Raw genomic sequence first — 5,791 nt, 5'->3', positions numbered from 1 at the left:
GAAAGTGGTCCAGTTTTATTCTTTTGCATGAGGCTGTCCAGTTTTCCCTGCACCATTTATTGAAAAGACTCTTTTCCCCATTGCATATTCTTGCCTCCTTTGGCAAAGATTAATTCACCATATAACTGTGGGTTTATTTCTAGGCTTTCTATTCTGTTCTATTGATCTGTGTCTATTTTTGTGCTAGTACCATACTGGTTTTTGTTTTGTTTTGTTTTGTTTTCCCAAGGAGTTTATTTGCGCAGACCTGGGGACAGGGAGGCTCTGCATCTAAAATATAGTGTTGGGCCTCTTGGTTGTAAAGCATGGTTTGGGCTGGTGACATATGACTCGGTGGGGGCAGTGGGACCTTGATCTGGGAGTCATGGAACTGCTTGACTGCCAGTTAGCAGCAATTGCTGGCTGCAATCTCATCCACCTTCATGATCTGGATTGAGTGGGCCCATGCACAGTGCTGGGCACCCGTGTCTCAGTAACACTGGGTGACAGCATGTGTAGTGGTCAGGTCCTGGTACTCCCAGCACATGTTGTGGGTGCCACTCTGGGAGTCATAGCACAGCCAGATACCAAAGTTCTTTACCTGAAGGGGGGATTTCTCAAACACCTGTCTACAATAGACAATTTCCCCTGAAGACTTTCATCTTCTTATCTTCTTCAACTGAGACATAAAGTACCAGGAGCAAGACTTGGCGACATCATGATTAGGTGCAAAGATTTGCCTGTGATAGAGGGGTGGATTATAGCATTTGGGGTTGGCAGACACTACCCCACCACCGTGTACTCTCACAGTGTGCCCAAGGCCCTTGTGGCACACTCTCCACTCTCATTGCCCGCCATTAAAGAACCATATTGTTTTGATTACTATGGTCTTGTAATATAACTGAAGTCTGGAATTGTGATAGCTCCAGTTTTGTTTTTCTTTTTCAAGATTGTTTTGGCTATTTGGGGATTTTGTGGTTTCACACAATTTTAGGATTGTTTTTTCTAGCTCTGTGAAAAAAAATGCTGTTGGTATTTTGATAGGGATTCCATTAAATCTGTAGATTGCACTGGGTAGTAGAGACATTTTAACCATATTTGCTCTTCCAATCCATGAGCATGGAATGTCTTTCTATTTTTTTTAAAGATTTTATTTATTTATTTGAGAGAGAGAGAATGAGAGATAGAGAGCACAAGAGGGAAGAGGGTCAGAGGGAGAAGCAGACTCCCTGCTGAGCAGGAAGCCCGATGTGGGACTCGATCCCGGGACTCTAGGATCATGACCTGAGCTGAAGGCAGTCGCTTAACCAACTAAGCCACCCAGGCGCCCCTGTCTTTCTATTTCTTGGTGTCATCTTCAATTTCTTTCATCAAGGTTTTATAATTTTCAGAGTAAAGTTCTTTCACTTCTTTGATTAGGTTTATTCCTAGGTATTTTATTATTTTTAGTACAATTGTATATGGGATTGTTTTCTCAATTTCACTTTCTGTTGCTTTATTATTAGTATATAGAAATGCAATGGGTTTCTGTACATTCATTTTGTATCCTGCAATCATACCATATTCATTTATTAGTTCTAGTAGTTTTTTTGGTGGAGTCTTTAGGGTTTCCACACATTGTATCATGTCATCTGCAAAGAGGGAAACTTTTACTTCTTCAAAAAACTTTTTACTTTTTCTAAAAAGTTTGAGAAGAATAGGTATTAACTCTTCTTTAAATGTTTGATAGAATTCACCTGTGAAGTCATCTGGTCCTGGGCTTTTGTTTGTTGGGAGTTTTTTGATTACTGATTCAATTTCATTGCTGATAATTGGTCTGTTCAAATTTTCTATTTATTCCTTTTTTCAGGTTTGGTAGGTTATATGTTTCTAGGAATTTATCCATTTCTTCTAGGTTGTCTAGTTTTTTGGCATATAACTTTTCAAGAAATTCCCTACAATCCTTTGTATTTCTGTGATGTTGGTTATTTCTCCTCTTTTGTTTCTGATTTTGAATATTTGAGTCCCTCTCTCTTTCTCTTTCTTTTTTCCTCTCTTTTTGATGAGTCTAGTTAGAGGTTTATCAGTTTTGTTGATAGCCAAACTGGGGAAAGAGCCGAGATGCCCTTCAACAGATGATGTGGCCCATATATACAATGGAATATTACTCAGCCATCAGAAAGGATGAATACCCAACTTTTACATCAACATGGATGGAACTGGAGGAGATTATGCTAAGTGAAATAAGTTAAGCAGAGAAAGTCAATTATCATATGGTTTCACTTATTTGTGGAACATAAGGAATAGCATGGAGAACATTAGGAGAAGGAAGGGAAAAATGAAGGGGGAGAATCGGAGAGATGAACCATGAGATACTATGGACTCTGAGAAACAAACAGGGTTTTAGAGGGGAGGAGGGTGGGAGGATGGGTTAGTCCAGTGATGGGTATTAAGGAGGGCACGTACTGCATGGAGCACTGGGTGTTATATGAAAACAATGAATTGTGGATCACTACATCTAAAACTAATGATGTATCGTACGGTGATTAACATAACATAATAAAATAAAATTTAAAAAAATTGTTGATCTTTTCAAAGAACCAACCTCTGGTTTCATTGATCTGTTCTGTTTTGTTTTGTTTTGTTTTGTTTTTAGTTTCTATATCATTTATTTCTGCTCTCTTCTTTTTTATTTTCTGCCTTCTGCTGGTTTTTGGTTTGTTTGCTCTTCTTTTTCTAGCTCCTTTAAGTATAAGGTCAAGTTATTTATTTGAGATTTTTCTTGCTTTTTGAGGTAGGCCTGTATTGTTATAAACTTCCCTCTTAGAATCACTTTTGGTGCATCCCAAAGATTTTGGACTATTGTCTTTACATTTTCATTTCTCTCCATGCAATTTTTGACTTCTGCTTTGATTTCCTGGTTGGCCCATTCATCCTTCAGCAGCATGTTATTTAACCTCCATGGATTTGTGGTCTTTCTAGATTTTTTCTTATACTTGACTTCTAGTTTTATAGTGTCATGGTCAGAAAAGATGCTTGGCATTACTTTGATTTTTGAATTTGTTAAGACTTATTTTGTGGCCTCATATGCAATCTATCCTGGACAATGTTTCATGTGCACTTGAAAAGAATGTGTATTCTGCTTTTAAGAATGGAATTTTCTGAATATGCCTGTTAAATCCATCTGGTGCAGTGTGTCATTCAAAGCCACTGTTCCTTGTTGATTTTCTATTTAGATGATCTGTCCTTTGATGTAAAAGATGTGTTCAAGTCTGTTATTATTATTGTATCGTTATCAATTATCTCTTTATATCTGTTATTAACTGTTTAATATATTTGGGTGCTCCTGTGTTAGGTGCAAAAATATTTACAATTGTTATGTCTTCTTTCGTTGTCCCTTTAATGATTATATAGTGTCCTTCTTTGCTGCTGCTTAGAGTCTTGGTTTTATTTTTTTAATTTTTTTTTAGATTTTTAAAAATTTATTCATTTGTGAGAGAGAGAGTGAGCAAAAGCACAAGCAGAGGGGAGGATCAGAGGGAGAGGGAGAAGCAAACTCTCTGCTGAGTGGAGAGCCCAATGTGGGGCTCAATCCCAAGACCCCAGGATCACAACCTGAGCTGAAGGCAGATGCTTAACTGACTGATCCAACCATGTACCCCAAAGTCTTTGTTTTAAAGTGTATTTTGTCTGATATAAGTTATTACTACCCTGGATTTCTTTTCACATCCATTTTCATGATAAATGTTTCTCCATCCACTCACTTTCAATCTGCATGTATCTTTAGGTCTGAAATGAGTCTCTCATAGGCAGCATACAGATGGATCTTCTATTTTTTTAAGATTTTATTTATTTACTTGAGAGACAGCAAGGGCAAGAAAGAGAGCACAGAGGAAGAGGAGAAGCAGACTTCCTGCTGAGCAGGGAGCCTGACGTGGGGCTCGATCCCAGGACCCTGAGATCATGATCCCAGCTGAAGGCAGACACTTAACAGACTGAGCCACACAGATGCCCCAATTGGGTCTTCTTTTTAAATCCATTCCATCACCCTATGTCTTTTGATTAGAGCATTTAGTCCATTTACATTCAAAGTAATATTGACAGGTATGTATTTATTTCCATTTTGTTACTTGTTTCATGGTTGTTTTGTAGATTTTCTCTGTTCCTTTCTTCTCTGGCACTCTTCTCTCACCATAGGTTGGCTTTCTTTAGGTGATATACTTGGCTTCCTTCCCCTTCATTTTTTGCATATTGATCACTGGTTTTTGATTTGTTACCATTAGGTTTATATATAACATCTTCTGCATATAGCAGGCTATATTAAAGTTATGGTTGTTAAATTTGAACCCATTCTTTACTCTCACCCCAACATTTTAGGTATATGGTATCATACTTTACATCCTTTTATTTTGTGAGTCCCTTGACAAAACAACTAGATATAGTTGTTTTGTTTGTTTAGTGGTTTGTTTTTAATGCTTTTGTGTTTCCTACTTTTCTTACTTTTACTTATGGCTTTTCATTTCCACTTAAAGAGTCCTCTTTAACATTTCTTTTAGGGCTGATTTAATGTTCATGATCTCCTTTAGCTTTTGTTTTTCTGTGAAATTCTATCTCTCCTTCTGTTCTGAAAAATAACCTTTCTGGATAGAGTATTCTTGGTTGTAATTTTTTTTTTTCCTTTCAGCACTTTGAATATATCATGCCACTGTCTTCTGGTCTGTAAAGTTTCTGCTGAAAAATCCACTGATAGCCTTATGGGGTTCCCTTTGTATGTAGTTGTCTCCTTTTCTCTTGTTGTTATTAAAATTCTCACTTGCTTTTTGCTATTTTAATTACTATGTGTCTTGGTGCAGAACTCCTTGGGATGGTTTTGTTGGGGGATCTCTGTGCCTACTGAATCTGGATATCTGTTTCCTTCTCCAGATTATGGAAGTTTTCAGATATTATTTCTTCAAATACATTTTGTGCCCCCGTTTCTCTCTTTTCTTCTGGGATCCCTATAATGCAAATGTTATTATGCTTGATGAAGTCACTGAGTTCCCCAAGTCTATTCTCATTTTGCATATTTTTTTCTCTCCCCTCCATTACTCTGTCCTCTAGATCATGAATTTGTTCTTCTGCCTCCTGTAGCCTTCTATTTATTACATCTGGTGTACTTTTAATTTCATTTATTGGGGCGCCTGGGTGGCTCAGTCCTTAAGCATCAGGCTTTGGCTCAGGTCATGATCCCAAGGTCCTGGGATCGAGCCCTGCATCAGGTTCCTTGCTCTATGGGAAGCCTGCTTATCCCTCTCCCACTCTCCCTGTTTTTTTCCCTCTCTTGCTGTGTCTCTCTCAGTGAAATAAATAAAATCTAAAAAAAATTCATTTATTGTATTCTTCATCTTTAATTGGTTCTTTTTTTATGTGTTTTCCATCTCTTTATTAATGATCTCAACGATGTCCTCCACTCTTTCCTCAAGTCCAGTGAGTATCTTTATGATCATTAATTTAAATTCTCTATCAGACATATTACTTATATGCATTTCACTTAGGGATCCTGCTGTGGTTTTATCCTGTTCTTTCATTTAGGAGTTTTTCTTCTGTCTCCTCACTTTATTTATCTCTCTGTGTCTGCTTCTCTGTCAGAAAGTCAACTATGTCTCCTGCTCTTGAAAGTAGTGGATGGGGTGTGCATATTTAACAAAGTAGCACTGGTCCTTTGCTAGAGGGGATGCACAGCCACACTGAGACTAGGGCTAGCCAGGTTGAAATCTGCAAAGCATGCATGGGTGGGGCATACAGTTTTAACAAGGTCATGTATTCTCTGGTGGAGGGGACCAGCTGCCACTGC

The 5,791-nt window shown here is 37.9% G+C and overlaps 1 pseudogene; it reads right to left on the bottom strand.

Annotated features, from left to right (window-relative positions):
• Positions 1-270: 270 nt before the first annotated feature.
• LOC112809385 (large ribosomal subunit protein eL20 pseudogene) lies at positions 271-837 on the bottom strand (annotated as a pseudogene).
• Between the last annotated feature and the right edge of the window lie 4,954 nt (positions 838-5,791).

This window comes from Callorhinus ursinus, unplaced genomic scaffold, assembly GCF_003265705.2.
Source record: "Callorhinus ursinus isolate GAN/ISIS: 27379988/994484 unplaced genomic scaffold, GSC_fseal_2.0 scaffold33, whole genome shotgun sequence".
NCBI lineage: Eukaryota > Metazoa > Chordata > Mammalia > Carnivora > Otariidae > Callorhinus > Callorhinus ursinus.
The sequence above is the reverse complement of the archived record's forward strand: the minus strand, read 5'-3'. Positions and strand labels throughout refer to the sequence as shown.